The sequence below is a fragment of the Neofelis nebulosa genome, chromosome 2 (genome assembly GCF_028018385.1).
Source record: "Neofelis nebulosa isolate mNeoNeb1 chromosome 2, mNeoNeb1.pri, whole genome shotgun sequence".
In the NCBI taxonomy this organism is placed as follows: Eukaryota; Metazoa; Chordata; class Mammalia; order Carnivora; family Felidae; genus Neofelis; species Neofelis nebulosa.
In genome coordinates, this window is record NC_080783.1 from 97,034,995 (window position 1) to 97,051,757 (window position 16,763).

The window sequence follows — 16,763 nt, forward strand, 5'->3', positions numbered from 1 at the left end:
TGCAGCCTAGACAGTGTTTTGTTTTGTTTTGTTTTGTTTTTTAATTGACTTTCTGGGAAGTCATTAATTGTTTGTTGCCTCAGTTATAGTTTTTCAAAAAATAATAGTTTGGACCAGCTTATTTCTGAATTTCATTCTATTTCTAGAATGCAAATCTGTTTTATTTGCTAAGTATCAGTATCAGAGCATGTTAACAGTCTAGCCAATAGATACAAGATGCCAGTGACATTGAGTATTTGGCATCTGAGACCAATTTATTTTCTAGAAGAAAAATTCTTTTTTTTTTTTTTTCCTAATAGTTTCTGTTATGGCCAAGGCAGGCCAGAATCCAGGTATAAAGGCTGGTCTTGGAGAACACTTTTGGAAGTATAAGATGACCCATGGGTCCCCGATCTATAGAACTCTAGTAACTTGTGAGCCACCGGACCTTACAGTAGTGGGTAAACAGTGCCCTTCAGTCTTTGGCACTGAATTTAATTTTGTCAAACCATGAATCAAGACTCTGGAATAGTTTAAAATTGGATGTTGGTTATACATGGAACTTCCTGCCCATAGAGTGACTACTGGGGACTGGCTGTAGGAAAAAGAAAAAATTCTCTGAACCTGTGGGAAGTGAGGTCATATAGCAAACAGTGAACCATCGGCTCAGGGCCAGTTAGAACCTACCATATCACTCTCATCCCATGTTTGCTCAAGAGATTCTTCTTCCTAAATCACCCTCCTCAATCCTCTCAGTTGCTGCAAAATCTAAAGTAGAATGTTGGGTCAGACAAAAAGCAGAGTGTTACCCACACCCTCAGTATGGTCTTCCCAGTGCTTTTCATTTTCAACCATGTATTGAAATGGGTAGATTTATATTATCTCTGTCAAGACCTGCTGCATAATTTGCTGGACCCAATGCAAAATGAAAATGCAGGGTCCCTGGCTCCAGAGTGAAGAATTTCAAGACAGCACCAGCACAGCATTAATCCAAGGGCTGCTCCATTCTGATCAGGGGGCTCTGTGTAACCTTGCAGGCTGTGTGTCCATGCAGCTGGCCCTCATTTTTTCTCCAGATCTTCTCCTCCTCTGCCTTTCTGCAAACGAAGCCCATTCACTTTGGGTGCTGTTTTCAGTGTCTGAACTGTTCAACAAATTCACCCAAGCAACTTTCGTACACCATTCTTTCTCTTGTACTGTCTTGTTATGAACCACCATTTTATTGAAGTGAGGAAAAGGCATTAGAACAAATTTGACAATGTTCTCTGGCTCATATTTTCCACTGAGAGACATCCTCAGATGTGCCAAGATGCTCCTAGATACTCTGACTCTGAACCAGGGGTTGTTAATGAGGGGTGAAGATCAGGGTTACTTAGGGTGCTTCTTCAAAATTTACTCTCCAGGGCTCCTAAATCTGTAAGCCCAATTTAATTGCTATTAGAAAGGCTTCTCAGCAAAATATTGGTCAAGACCCACTTAAAAGCTATTCTGTTTCTTTATTTTATGTATCTCATCATTATTTTATTTTTGAGACATATATACTTATTACATTTGTATATGCCTTCCTTCCCCCTTGATTAGAATCTGTTTGAACTGACATTTGTTTTAAAGAATTTTAAACTTCAGTATGGCTCGTAAATTCTGCATAGTGATGACTATCTACTTTGACTCGGAGTGAATTTATTTGTGACTGGATCTAGTGGACGCCACGAACTAATTATTGCAGCCAACCAAGAAAAATAAAGGGAATGAGGAAATGCCACAAGTATTGACAATATTTATTGTAGCATATGGCTAATGTATAAAGAGGTAATAGAAGGATGTATCTCAGGGGATCATTCAAAAGGAAAATTACTTAAATTAACTTTTCAGGCAAACCGAATTATGCATTAGACCCCCTCCTGTAATGCTATACAAAGTCAATGTTTGTGAAGAGTAGAACTGGCGGCTATAAATCAAGCCTTTCATAAGAACTGTTGTGTCTGCGGGGATTTTTTTTCCCTTTGCATTTTTGGCTTTTAGATGAATGAAGAATTTTCTCAGCAAATTATTAATTACTCCTTCTTGCCTATAGAATTGAGTTCACTGTAGTTATGTAGGAGTCAATGGTATTCAAACTGCAGCTTTTGATGAAGTAATCGGCTGCTTCTGGGGCCTCTTTCAGCTGCCCTGGGCGTGCTTCACATGCAAACGACTGCCAAATGGATTCTTTCGACATTCCAGCCAATTAAAATACATTTAAAGTGCAGCTGGTGGAGAGGCAAGCCGGGCGGTTGTGCGGAGAACTTCAGGGCAGGGAGACAAAAAACAAACTTTGCTGAGCCCAGCTCGGGCCGCCCAGCCAGGCGTTTGGGGGCAGTGGAGAAAGTCACAAAAAGAGGCTATCTTTAGCTCCCGTCAGAATCAAAGATGACACTTTGGGCGCCACCTTGAAAGACACAAAAGAGGGAAGCATGTTTGTTAGGGTGTCCGTTTTCTCCCCTTGCCTCTTGAAACGCTGTGTTGGCCGGTTGCCCAATGTGGTGCTGCATACAAATATTGACAAAACACAGCGGTGTTTGTTAAACCCGGGCTGGGGAAGCCAGTGATTAAAACTCTTGAAGGAAGATCCGAAAACCCCAGGAACTCTCATCAATAGCGTTAGAACATTGACCGAATGAAAGAGAAAGCACTGAGTGGGCTAACGTGAAACACTCACCGTGTCCCTGTCTGCTATGCCTTTTAGGTAAGGACAGAATTTTCTTTTCTCTTCTTCTTCTTCTTCTTTTCTTTCTTTCTTGATTTTTTTTTTTTTCTTCTTAATGTTTATGTTGGTGTGGAAGAAAGGGCGCCTGAGGTGTTCAGAGCAGGGCTCCAGAGCTCTGATGTGCACAGCACAGGGTTTGCCTGGGATTTTTCTGGAGGACGTGAGGGGATCGCACTGTGTAAATAGACACAAGGCATTACCCAGCACGTGGAGTCCACCAGTGCTTTGCCTTTGCCAGAATTCAGAATGATACATTTCTAAATGTTTGCTTCCACTGCTCTGTCCCAGTATTTGTTGCATGTGTCCAGGTGTCCCCAGATTGATAGCAAATAGATTCCTTTTGTGAACCAACAGTTATGATGTACAGGCTTGTTTAATTTTTATTTTCATTTTAAATGTTCCCTGGTTCATTCTGCCGCCAGCCCCGTACCTATGCATGCAAAAAGTGTTTTCTCCTTCCTAGGTTAATATTCAGTCAAGCACACACATTCTGTTTTACTAAAGCAAGTCCAAAATGCTTTGAAATGCTTTGCTTTATCTTGACTTTCTTTGGAGAACGTGCTAGACTAGGAATTTGTTTGGAGTCAGTCTTTTTCTCATACTTTAAGGAACCCGCTGCATTTGTACTATCTCTGTGGTTCTGTGAGCTCACTACACATGCCCAGCCCTGCGCATCATACTCAGATGCCCATCTTAAATTCCTGAGAGTGCTAAGCAAGAGTATAGCCGAGCAGGGGCATTGATTCCTGCCCATCAATTTACCAAGGAAAGATACACAAAGTTCCTGATTGTTTCCTCTCTTAGCTTGTCACGGTAGGCCCTTTTTGGCTTCAGTTTTGTTCATTGCAAACAAAGAATCTTGCACATTTCACGGTGAAGGATCACGTTGCAGTGTCCCGAGCTCAGTTAAATGCGCTTTATTAATCTTTAATGTGCCAGTAGCTCTGAGGCTATGCCAAGCTGAGACTTTCCAAAACTCTCCAGGCTACCTGCTGCCAAGATAAATGGTGGTAGGCCCAGAAGGGATATTTTAAGGAAACTTGCAACAGCGAAGTTTTGCCCATTAGGTTTGTCATGAGTCAGTGAAAGAAATCTTAAATAAAAGAGAGATTTCAGCAAGAACTGCCTCAGCTCTATACCCTCTGTGTGTGAGACCTGCTGGTAGGCATCTGTCCCGTCACACACACAGTGGTCTATGCTCCGTGTGGGGGAGAGAATAAGGCATTTCACTGTATGGGTGGGTGTTGGGTCGTGTTTATGAAGTGGGTGCTGTGTAAATGGAGACATGTATGAATGCAGAAAGCTTTCCGGCCTGTGGCAGTGTCTGAACCCAGAGAAAAACAAGGCTACACATGTGGCAGGCCTCTTGCCCAATACAGCCATTGCACACATACCAAAAGAGCCAGGGATGGGCAGTGGTCACAAAAGTACACTGGGACTTAGAAATGTAACTTTGTACAGAAGAAAAATGGGGTAGTATACTTCAGGAAATTGGGCTTCAGAAAATTGATTCAGAGGGCAATGTCAACCTAGGTTTGACCAGGTCCTGGAGAACGTAAGGCTGTGACCCCTTGGGGCCATAGGTTGGCTCATCAGGTTACGCAAGGTGAACGGTGCCATCATCTTTCCTTGAGAATGCAGGCAATAGACAAAAGGTACCTTGCCTTTAAATGGAGACTTCATCTGACAGGGTAGCTTTGAGGAGAACTCTGATTTGGAGGTAGGAGGAGCTTTAAGTTTTTTTTCTGACTTAGAGTCACTGAAGCGAAGGCTTTACAAATACTTGCAGGCATGATGGGAAAGGACCAAGAGTGAGGGGTGTTTTTGATTAAGCAGGTAGGTTTTTTGTTTTTGTTTTTGTTTTTGTTTAATCTAAGTATAATTAACATACAATGGTTAAGCAGATGGTTATATTGCCTTTAGAGTCCGGCCCAGTCTCTTACTGTGGCCTAGGGCAGGATTGACAAATTGCTGCATGACTGGCCAAAATCTGCCCACCATGTGTTTTTCTAAATGAAGTTTTACTGCAACACAGCCATACCCCTTTGTTGACATATTGCCTATGGCCACTTTTGTGCTACTGCAACAGGGGTGTGTAGTTAGGACAGAGTTTCTACAGCCCCCCAAAGCCTAAAACATTTACTATCTGGCCCTTCACAGAGAAGTTTGAGAGGCAAGACATGGAGAGCAATGCTTCTCAAACTATCTGTGGTGAAAGACCAGTTTTGTTTTTGTAAATTTCCAGTTTGTTACAGACCAGCAGTTATTGCTTGACTGCTATGACAATGTAAAGCTGTTACAAAATTGCTAAACATTTACTCTTACATTTTGTCCCTATCTCATCACAGATCCTCAACAAACAGTTTGCAGAGGGGCACCAGACATGGCCACACTTTGAGCGGCTCTAGAACCTGGGTAGTTTTCTAGTCTCATCTTGAGCCATTTCTCCCCAATCTTCAATCATGCTATTATTCTTTCTGAGGATGGAATACAATGAACTCTTCTCCAAATTTGGGCTTGTGGTCCTGATGTTTGCTTGACCTGGAAATCTCTTCCCCTGTCTTCTCGTAGCCCCTCCCTTCCTTAGGCCTGTGTTTTTATTCGCCTGGTCAAGGAAACCTTAGGACCAGTCTTACATAGAAATCTACATAGAAATCTAGGAAGGGGATACTGGGACTTTGGCTAAAAAAATTGCAGAATACCTAAGCCTCTGTCAGGAGCAGTAGAAATACAGCATCTACCTTATGATCTTCCCTCTGACTTTGAAATCCTGCGGATGGGGGCCTCCTGGGTGAAATCTGGAGCAAATCTTAGGCAAAACCTACACTATTGAAGAGTCAGGGAAATGCCGTCTTGGTGTTTTTAGTCTCTACTGCTAGAACAGAGTCACTAGACTCTACCCCCAGCCCCTAATGGAAGGTAATCTCTGTGAGGGCAGGGACCTTGTCTGCTTGCTTATCATTCTTACACCAATGCTAAGACTAGTGCCTGGCATGTGTATATGTGCTGCCGAAGTGAGCACTGTGCCTGGCATGTGTAATATGCCCAATAAATGTTGATCATGAGAATGCATGCATGAGTGAATGAATGACATGTTTTCTGGAAATCTATGATTTATAGGCGGGTAACATGTGGCATACATGAGAGAGATTAATGTATGTGAATCAGTCTGGGAAATGTCTCTGTGGTGGGAGATGGAAGACTGCCCTGGAGGCATTACTCTCACTTTTGAAACATACCTTGTTTTTCAAAATACAAACCTACTCATGTAGATGCACTTAGCCAGTCTGCTCAGGGATGGGAGTTTTCTGGTTACGTCCTGGTATTATCATTTATTGAGGGATTATTATGAGAGATACACGGCACTAAATGCTATATATGCATGAATTCACTCAATCTGCAAAATACTTATGCATTATTTCCATTTTCAGAGAGGAAGCAGAGGCTTTGCATGGTAAAATGACTTCCCCAAGTCACAGAGCTGGTGAATGGTAGACTCAGATTCAGTCCCGAAATTTTCTGAAACTTAAGTTTGCAATACTAATATGTAGTTATATTAATATGTAGTTATAATATAGAGTTTATTTTCCTGATTGTTGTTCCTTCACCTAAGACCTTCCAGTTTTGTTTCCATCCTATTGCATCTATTAATTAATTGGTTAATTAATTAACAGGTTTATCTATTGCTGTTATCAACTTTGTGCCTTAGCAAGGTAAAATCTAGCCATCAGTACAGGTCCCTGGTCATCTTTGCTGAACGTTGCTGAATATCATCAATGAATCTGTGGGTCTGTAGATGAGAGTATTAAAGGGGTAGGAGAGAACTACAACCACAATGATTAAGGGTATCAAAATTTCTCTTACGACAAAAAGTCCTAGATGATAGAGTATTTCATTTGTAACAGGACAACCCTCCACCGTCATGCTATATGTTTGCTTGAAAATTTTTTTTTTTTTAATTTTTTTTTCAACGTTTTTTATTTATTTTTGGGACAGAGAGAGACAGAGCATGAACGGGGGAGGGGCAGAGAGAGAGGGAGACACAGAATCGGAAACAGGCTCCAGGCTCCGAGCCATCAGCCCAGAGCCTGACGCGGGGCTCGAACTCACGGACTGCGAGATCATGACTGGCTGAAGTCGGACGCTTAACCGACTGCACCACCCAGGCGCCCCTTGAAAATTTTAAGTCTTTGTGTTCTGTTTGGTTAAAATTCGATTTCACTTTATCTTCATTAAACACAATGATGTTAGGTAGCAATTGTTACTTGTTATTTGACAGCAGAAAACAAGTTGAAAATTGTGTTTAGATTTAACATTTTAAAGACTCAAAGATAACCCTGAAGAAAGGCTCTGGCAAGGGGTGGAGTACTCAACAAAGATTACTTGACAAAAACGTATATGATGAAAAAAGTACATAAAGTCCTGACCTTAGTGCCTGTAAAATGCTAAGGGGAAAGAGAAGTATTTCTAGAATTGTGTAGTAAAGGCCTCTGAAATTCTATGCCATAAAAGTAAGGCAAACATGGACAAAAATGATCAAATCAACATTTGTAGAACTTGATCAGTTAAAAGATTACAACAATCCAAGGAGCATTTATTCAGGAAAAGAATATGTGACTCTCAGTAAGAACAGTGAGCTCTGTGTCATTTAATTTGCCCTATTCCCATTCCCTTTTTTCTAGCTCTGAAGAAGCCTTGAAAAGCAGCAGGTTTGCCATCATGGGAGCTGTGTAGAACAGTAGCCTAGAATCCACTGGATGGGTCAAAATATGTTCAGAGCTGAGCCTTATTCCCAGAGAATGGCCATGATTTGACCTGTCTGGTAGCTTTCTGGGAACTCCCACTTTCAGGTCTTGTCATTATTTGACCTGTTTCAAAACTCACTCAGTGCAGAAAATCTTTCTCCTGAGACACTTGTCAGAAACGATCATTGCAGTTGTTTAACATTGCAGCTGCTTGAGGCAGCAATAAGAGTTGGGGAAAACAGGATGCTAATCAAAAAAATTTTAAATTAACAGCTGGGAAATGAGATGTCCATCAGGGGCTTTGAAAAACTCATACATCTGCCTGGGAATGTAAAAAGGCATGCACATGGGTAGGGGTGTAAATATTCTTAGTTAGAAAAGACCAAAGAGGGCCCCAGTCTCTCACCTATGGCTCACCTTCAGCCTCTGCACACACAGGGAATGAACCCTAATAAAGAGTTGGAAATAGCTGGAAAATTGAAGATGTGGCCCACCATACACAGAAATCCTGTTAGCAAAGCCTGGAAGATGTACTGGTTGACGGCCTTTAAAAAAATACCTGCCCAGCTATTAGCTGGCTAATAGCTAAGCTCACTGCACATGGCAAAGAATATGGACCTTACAAAATAGGATCATAAAAGTCACTAAACAAATAGCAATAATTTCAACAACAACAAACAGAAAAAACAAACCATGGTCAGAGAGAGATCTGATTTCCAGAGTTGCTGTATTATATTATCTTAAATATCCAACTTTCCAAAAAGTTTATGAGACATACAAAACAGCAAGAAAGTATGTTCTATACACGGAGGTTGGGGGCGGGGGAAGCAGTCAATAGAAATTATTGACTGAGGAAGCCGAGACATTGGACTCACTAGACAAAGATGTTAAACCAGTGACCATAAATATATTCAAAGAACTAAAAGAAATCATGTCTGGAGAAATAAAGGAATATATGAGAAGACTATCTCAGCAAAAAGAATACTAATAAAGAGCAATTATAGAAGAAAACAAATAGACATTTTGGAGCTGAAAAGTACAATAACTAAAATGAAAAATTCCCTAGTGGGATTCAATAGCAAATTTGAGTAGGCCAAAGAATCAGAAAACTTGAAGACAGGTCAAATGAGATAATTCAATCTATCAACAGAAAGAAAAAGAATGAAAAAAGTAAGCAGAAGCTCAGAGAACTGTAGTACACCATCAAGTGTACCAACATATACATAACGGGAAGCATGAGAAGGAAAGGAGAGACAGGAAGGGACAGAAAGAATACTTGAAGAAATAACATCTGAAAACTGCCAATATTTGATAAAAAACATGAATCTATATATCCAACAAGCTCAATGAATTCCAAGTAGGATAAACTCAAAGAGGTCCACTCTGAGATGTCATAATCAGACTGTCAAAAGTCGAAGAATCTGGAAAGCAACAAGAGAGAAGTGTATAAGGATGTCTTACCAGTATTAACAGCCATTTTCTCCTCAGAAACCAGGAAGTCCAGAAAGCCATGGATGACACATTCAAAGCACTGAAAGAAAAATTGACAACCAAAAATTCTATATCCAGCAAAACTTTTTCTAAAAATGAAGGAGAAATGAAGACATTATCAGATAAACAAAAGCTGAGAGAATTCACCACTAACAGAACTTGCCTACATGAAATACTAAAGGAGGTTCTTCTGGCTAAAATCAAGTACACTGGACAGTAACTTGAACCCACATGAAGGAATAAAGAGCACTAGTAAAATATAAAAGACACGGTATATGTGTTTTTGTTTATAGCTCCTTTTTTCTCCTGCCTGATTTAAAAGATGCCTATAAGACAAAGCTGTAAGTATAAAGCTGTGTGGACGAACTTGTATGATAACAAAAGGACAAAGGAGAGGGTAGCAAATAGAGCTATACACAAGTAAAGTTTTTGTATACTACTGAAATAAAGTAGGCATTAATAGAAGTAGATTGTTATATTAGACAACCTAGATGAAATAGATAAATTATTAGACACAAAATACTGAGATTGACTAAAAAACAAATAGAAAATCTGAATAGACTTTTAGCAAGTAAAAAGATTGAATTAGTAATCAATAAAATTAGCACAAAGAAAAGCCCAAGCCAGATAGCTACCCAGTGAGTTCAATAAAATATTAAAAGAAAAATTAAAAGAAAATTAATCCTTCACAAACTCTTCCAAAAAATAAAACAGAAGGGAACACTTCCCAACCCGGTCTATGAGGCCAGTGTTACTCTGATATCAAAATCAGACAAAGAAACAAGAAACAAAAACTATAGACCAGCATATCTTATAGATATAGACACTATAGTCCTCAATAAAATGCTAGCAAACCAATTCCAACAATGTATAAAAAGGATTATACACCAGCCTAAGTAAGGTGATTTATCCCAGGAATGCAAGACTGGTTAGCACATGAAAAATAATCAATGTAATATAATAATACATTAATAGAATAAAAAACAAAACTCATGTGGTCATCTCAATAAATGAATGAAAACAAGTATTTAGCACTTTTTCATGATGAAAACTCTAAATGAACTAGGAATAGAAGAGGTCTCTCAAATTGATAAAGAGCAATTACAAAAAAATTATAGCTAACTTTGCACTTAACAGTGAAAAACCTTTCCCTCTAAGATCAGGAAAAAGATAAGATGTCTGCTCTCACCACGTCTATTCAACATTGTATTGTAGTTTTAGCCAGAACAATTAGACAAGAAAAGAAATAAAAGATGCTCAGGCTGCAATAAAGAAGCGAAATTATCTCTATTTGTTGACATAATTTCATACATAGAGCATCCTAAGGAGTCTACGAAAAACAGAGCTAATAAACGAATGCAGCAAGTTACAGGATACAAGATCAGTATACAAAAATCAATCATATGTGTATCTAACAGTAATGAACAATTCAAAAATGAAATTAAGAAAAAATGCAATTTAGGATAGCATCCAAAAGGATATGATATTTAGGAAGGAATTCAACAAAAGAAGTGCAAGATTTATACACTGAAAACTATTGCTGAATGAAATTAAAAAGGACCTAAATAAATAGAAATATATCTCCTGCATGCATATCAGAAGACTTAGTATTGTTAAGATACCAATACTATCCCAAACTGATAGATTCAACATGGTCCTTATCAAAATTCAAGCTGATTTTTTTTCAGAAGCTGACGAGATAATATTAGGATTTATATGAAAATGCAGGTGACCTAGGATAGCAAGAGTAATCTTAGAAGGAAAAGCAAAGTTGTAACTTACAATTCTTGAACTTAAAATCACTGCAAAGCAACCGTAATGAAAACAGTGTGTCATTAGCATAAGACTAGACATATAGATAAATGGAATAGAAGTGATACTTGAGAGATAAACACTTAGGTTTATGGTCAGTTGATTTTTGAAAAAGGTGGTAAGGCAATTTTGCGGAGATGAAGAATAGTCTTTTCAACATAATGACTCTGGGACAGATGGATATCCACAAATAAAAGAATGAAGTTGGACCCCTAACTCACACTTTATTCAAAAATTAACTCAAAATGGATCACAGCCCTAAATGTATGAGCTAAAACTATAAAAGACTAAGAAGAAAACAGAGGAGTAAATCTTCATGATTTTGGATTAGTTTTCTCAGATATGACACCAAAAGAAAGCAACAAAAGAAAAGACAGCTAAATGGGACTTCATAAAGATTAAAAGCTTTTGTGCTTCAAAGGACATCATTAAAAAAGTGAAAAAGACAACCCACACAATGGTAGAATATATTTGTAAATCATGTATCTGAGAAGAAACATATATTCTGTACAGTGGAGTATTATTCAGCCAGAATGTATAACGAGCTCCTACTACTCACCCATAAGAAGAAAAATAACTCATTTTAAAAAAGGGCAAAGGATTCAAAGTTATTTCTCCTAAGAAAATAAGTAAACAGTTAATAAGCACGTGAAACTAGGGTCAGCATCATTAGTCATTAGGATAAACACAAATCAAAACCAAATGAGATACTACTTCATACCCACTAGGATAGCTATAATTAAAAAAAATGTTGGCAAAGATGTGGAGAAATTAGAACTTTGATACATTGCTGATAGGAATATAAAATGTTACAGCCATTTTAGGAAAGATTTAGCCATTTCTTAAAATGCTAAACATAGATTTCCCATTAAATCCAGCAATTCCTTTCCTAAGTATATACCCAAGAGAATCATAAGCATATGTCCACAGAAAAATGTGTACATGAATGTTCTTAGTAGCATTATGCATAATTACCAAAAAGTGGAAAGAACCCAAATGTCTGTCACCTGATAAATGGATAAACAAAATGTGGCATATCCATACAGTGGAATATTATCAAGCTGTAATAAGGAATTAAGTACTGATACATACTACAATATGGATGAACCTTGAAAACATTATTGTAAATGAAAGAAGAAAGACACCAAAAGCCACATTTTATGATTCCATTTTATGTGAAATGTCCAAAATAGGCAAATCCATTTTGACTAGTGGTTGACTTGTGGTTGCTAGGGGCTAGGAAAAAGACTAGGGAGTGATTGGTAATTAGCATGACATTTCTTTTTAGGATAATAAAATGTTATGGAGCTTGACATTTCTTTTTGGAATAATAGAATATTCTTGAATTAGATACTGGGGATGGTTGCACATCTCTGCAAATATACTAAAAAATATTGAATTTTGCTGTTTGTTTGAAAAAAGATAATTTTACTATAAGTGAATTATATCCCTATAAATCTGTTATTTTAAAAAATGTTAAGGGGAGAAATCATAGTAATTGGATACCCCTGAGTCAGGTTAACCTTACCCATTTCTGAGCATAAGGCAAAAGTACAAATGAAGTACAAATAAAAAAAAAAATACAGGTGCCACAAGTCGAATATTTTAAAGTTGTGAATCAAGCTACACAATCTTAAATGTATTTTATTCTATTGCCTTGACACCTATATCTTCATCCAGGAACGGTTCTGGACCATTGGCTGTGGGAAGTCAGCAAGGGCTTTAAGAAGAACAGTGATGGGATTGTGTCATCATTTCTGAAACAGCTTGTTGGCAGCCCTATCAAGGTGTAGGTAGAAGAAAGCCTGGGGATGGTAGCAGTTAATAAGCTACAGCGATCATCTTGCTGGGAAGTGAGGAGGATGCAAACCGATGTCATGGTATGGTGACAGTATGGTGCCTATAGCAGGCATGCTACAAGCTGGAACAGCATAGATAGGATGTGGAAGGGGGAAGAGAGGTGAGAAAAGAGAAGGAGGTGGCTGACCTTTAGAGCTTCAGTTACCCAGGCTGGTGATCTCATTACCTAAAAGATAAAAGAAGAAGCACTTTTTACTGGGGGAAGAGGAATCTTGAGAGGTAGGCTTTGGGTATGTGAGACTGAACTGTCTGTGGAACCTTAGGTAGAAATGACCAATTAGTATTTAGAAGCACACAGTGGGAATATAGAAAAGAGGTCTGAGTTAGTAAAATGATTTGGAAGTCATCAGAGTTTTCAAAGTCTCAGGAGGGAGTACGGACCACATGAAAAGAGCCACAACAGAGCAGCACCGTTAATAATTAGACTCTGAAGTGTTCCTACTGAAACAGATGACAAAGATAACACCATTTTCAAGAAACTGTCATGTTGTTTAGTAGAGGCCCAATGGCGAGCTTGATGCTTTTGGTTAGAAAATGGTGATTATAATATGATCCATAACTAGTAACAGATGGGAAGAACAAACAAAATCAGCTAAATTATAATGGAAAAGACATAGAACTGAACTTTTAATTTATACACAAATCATGGCATATATATAAAAATATACATATAACAAAAAATATATTACTGGAGTAGTTTGGCTTGTTAGGATTGTTTTAGTGTGTGATAACCTGTGTTTGAAAGAAGAAAAACAGGCTGTTAATTCTTAATTGCTTTAATTGGATGATGCTGCTATTTAATGTTATTGGATTTATACCTTGAAAGTACTTCAGAACCATCAATTAGACATGCCTTATCAGCTCTTTGCATGAGACATTGCCAGCCTGTTTGCAATCTTGCTGCTGTTGCCATGCACCGCATGCTGTAATTTATCCCTGCCTATGGGATTTGTTCAGTGGGAAGAGCATGTAGAATTGAGAATCTGCCAGTATTGATTATTGAAAAAGCATTGATCTGAGTTTGGTGTTGCGAAGCATTTTATTTACCAAATGAGTAAAATTTTCATGTTTCATTTGCTTAAAACTTTTGTCTAAAACACTTCTCTGTACTTTAATTGGCAAAATGCGGAGCTATTACTATTTCCTGTCATCCAGGGCTGGTTTCAGGAATCCCTACTCTGACCTCATCACCAGGAAGTGGCTGTGTTGTTTCTTTGGATTCACTGGCATTGTAGCATTTCTAAGAGAGGCAGGTATCTCCACCATAAGTGATTGGAGTTAGTAGGTGGAATATGAGAAGGTAAGATGTTGAATGTGTTAATCAGATTTCTTACTTTCAGTTAGCCACAGTTATGTATTTTCAGTGAATTATGAAGGAGCTAGGTTTAGGCCAAATTCCAAAGGAAATAATGATTATGTCCCTCTCCATTTAAGTTCTACCAAATGTTCAGGTCTTCTTCTATCCTGCTTCTAGAGGACTATCACCTGCCTCTGTGATTTATATGCCATGCTCTTTTATGTCCTTATCTGCATAGTTGTAATACTTTGATTCAATTTGAAATGGATTGCTATTAGGTAGGCTCTCTCATATTCTGATTGTGGGAGTGTAAATTGGTATGGCTTTTACGGAAAGCCTTTTAGCAACATGTATTAGAGTGTTTTAATCTATTCTATTCCATTATAATTTGTTCTGTTCAATAGAAATAATATGTGATGGGTACAAATATCTACTTATAAAAATATTCATTACTATAGTATTTATAATGATAACATATGGAAAACAACTATCAGTAGGAGAGTGGTCAAATAAATCATCGACTTGAGAGAGTTCTCATAAATCAACAGGAAAAAGATTACTCTACCAATAGAAAATGGTTAACGGAACTGAAAGGCAGTTTACCAAAAAGAAATGTAAATGTCTAAGAAGCATTTGAACAGATGTTCAATCTCATTAGGAATAAAAGGATACAAATGAAAATTTGATATATTGTTTTAACTATTAGCAAAGATGAAACTTCATCATCCATTGATGAAGACGTGGAAATCAGGCAACATCATTTACTCTTGGTGGAAGTGTAACTGGGGCAAATTGGGAGGGAAGCAATTTGAATAGGAGAGCATACTTTTGATTCAGCAATGCACTTCTAAGAATGTATCTTAAAGAAATAACCAATGAGTCTATAAAGGATATTTATCACAGTCACACTCATGCTAGTGAAAACTGAGAATAATCCCAAACCCATTGGTAGGTGATTGTTAAATACACGATAGTACAATCACGAGATGGAATACCATACAGCTATTAGAAACTGATGTAGATCTAGTTGATAGGAATGATCTTATGATATAGCAAGTTGAAAATGTAGGCTAAAAATAAATGTGTATCATGAACTTATCTTCTTTATATATTTATTTATTTTTTTAATATAAATTTATTGTCAAATTGGTTTTTTTTAATACGAAATTTATTGTCAAATTGGTTTCCATACAACACCCAATGCTCATCCCAACAGGTGTCCTCCTCAATGGCCATCACCCACTTTCCCCTCCCTCCCACCCCCCATCAACCCTCAGTTTATTCTCAGTTTTTAAGAGTCTCTTATGGTTTGCCTCCCTCCCTCTCTAACTTTTTTTTCCCCTTCCCCTCCCCCATGGTCTTCTGTTAAGTTGCTCAGGATCCATATAAGAGTGAAAACATATGGTGTCTGTTTTTCTCTGTATGACTTATTTCACTTAGCATAACATGCTCTAGTTCCATCCATGTTGCTGCAAAAGGCCATATTTCATTCTTTCTCATTGCCAAGTAGTATTCCATTGTGTATATAAACCACAATTTCCTTATCCATTCAACAGTTGATGGACATTTAAGCTCTTTCCATAATTTGGCTATTGTTGAAAGTACTGCTATAAACATTGGGGTACAAGTGCCCCTAGGCATCAGCACTCCTTTATCCCTTGGGTAAATTCCTAGCAGCGCTATTGCTGGGTCATAGGGTAGATCTATTTTTAATTTTTTGAGGAACCTCCACACTGCTTTCCAGAGCGGCTGCACCAGTTTGCATTCCCACTAACAATGCAAGAGGGTTCCCTTTTCTCCACATCCTGGCCAGCATCTATAGTCTCCTGATTGGTTCATTTTAGCCACTCTGACTGGTGTGAGGTGATATCTCAGTGTGGTTTTGATTTGTATTTCCCTGATGAGGAGCGACATTGAGTATCTTTTCATGTGCCTGTTGGCCATCTGGATGTCTTCTTTAGAGAAGTGTCTATTCATGTTTCCTGCCCATTTCTTCACTGGATTATTTGTTTTTTGGGTGTGGAGTTTGGTGAGTTCTTGATAGATTTTGGATACTAGCTCTTTGTCTGATATGTCATTTGCAAATATCTTTTCCCATTCCATTGGTTGCCTTTTAGTTTTGTTGATTGTTTCCTTTGCAGTGCAGAAGCCTTTTATCTTCGTGAGGTCCCAATAGTTCATTTTTGCTTTTAATTCCCATGCCTTTGGAGATGTGTCAAGTAAGAAATTGCTGCGGCTGAGGCCAAAGAGTTTTCTTTTTTCCTGCTTTCTCCTCTAGGGTTTTGATGGTTTCCTGTCTCACATTCAGGTCCTTTATCCATTTTGAGTTTATTTGAGTTTATTTTTGTGAATGGTGTAAGAAAGTGGTCGAGTTTCATTCTTCTTAATGTTGCTGTCCAGTTGTCCCAGCACCATTTGTTAAAGAGACTGTCTTTTTTCCATTGGCTATTCTTTCCTGCTTTGCCAAAGATTAGTTGGCCATACTTTTGTGTGTCCAATTCTGGAGTCTCTATTCTATTCCATTGGTCTATGTGTCTGTTTTTGTGCCAATACCATACTGTCTTGATGATTATAGCTTTGTAGTAGAGGCTAAGGTCTGGGGTTGTGATGCCTCCTGCTTTGGTCTTCTTCTTCAATGTTACTTTGGCTACTTGGAGTCTTTTGTGGTTCCATACAAATTTTAGGATTGCTTGTTCTAGAAGAGTGCTGGTGCAATTTTGATTGGGATTGCATTGAATGTGTAGATTGCCTTGCGTAGTATTGACATTTTAACAATATTTATTCTTCCAATCCATGAGCACAGAATGTTTTTCCATTTCTCCATTTTCCAATG

General features: G+C 38.1%; 1 protein-coding gene across 1 annotated transcript in view; it reads left to right on the plus strand.

The window, feature by feature from the left end:
• Positions 1 to 2,254: 2,254 nt before the first annotated feature.
• The window catches only part of NCKAP5 (NCK associated protein 5), a 980,982-nt gene continuing 966,473 nt past the window's right edge, over positions 2,255 to 16,763 (plus strand). Inside the window, exon 1 of the mRNA XM_058715464.1 lies at positions 2,255 to 2,704. The gene's annotated coding sequence lies outside the window, so the exon portion shown is untranslated. The remainder of the gene's footprint in view (positions 2,705 to 16,763) is intronic.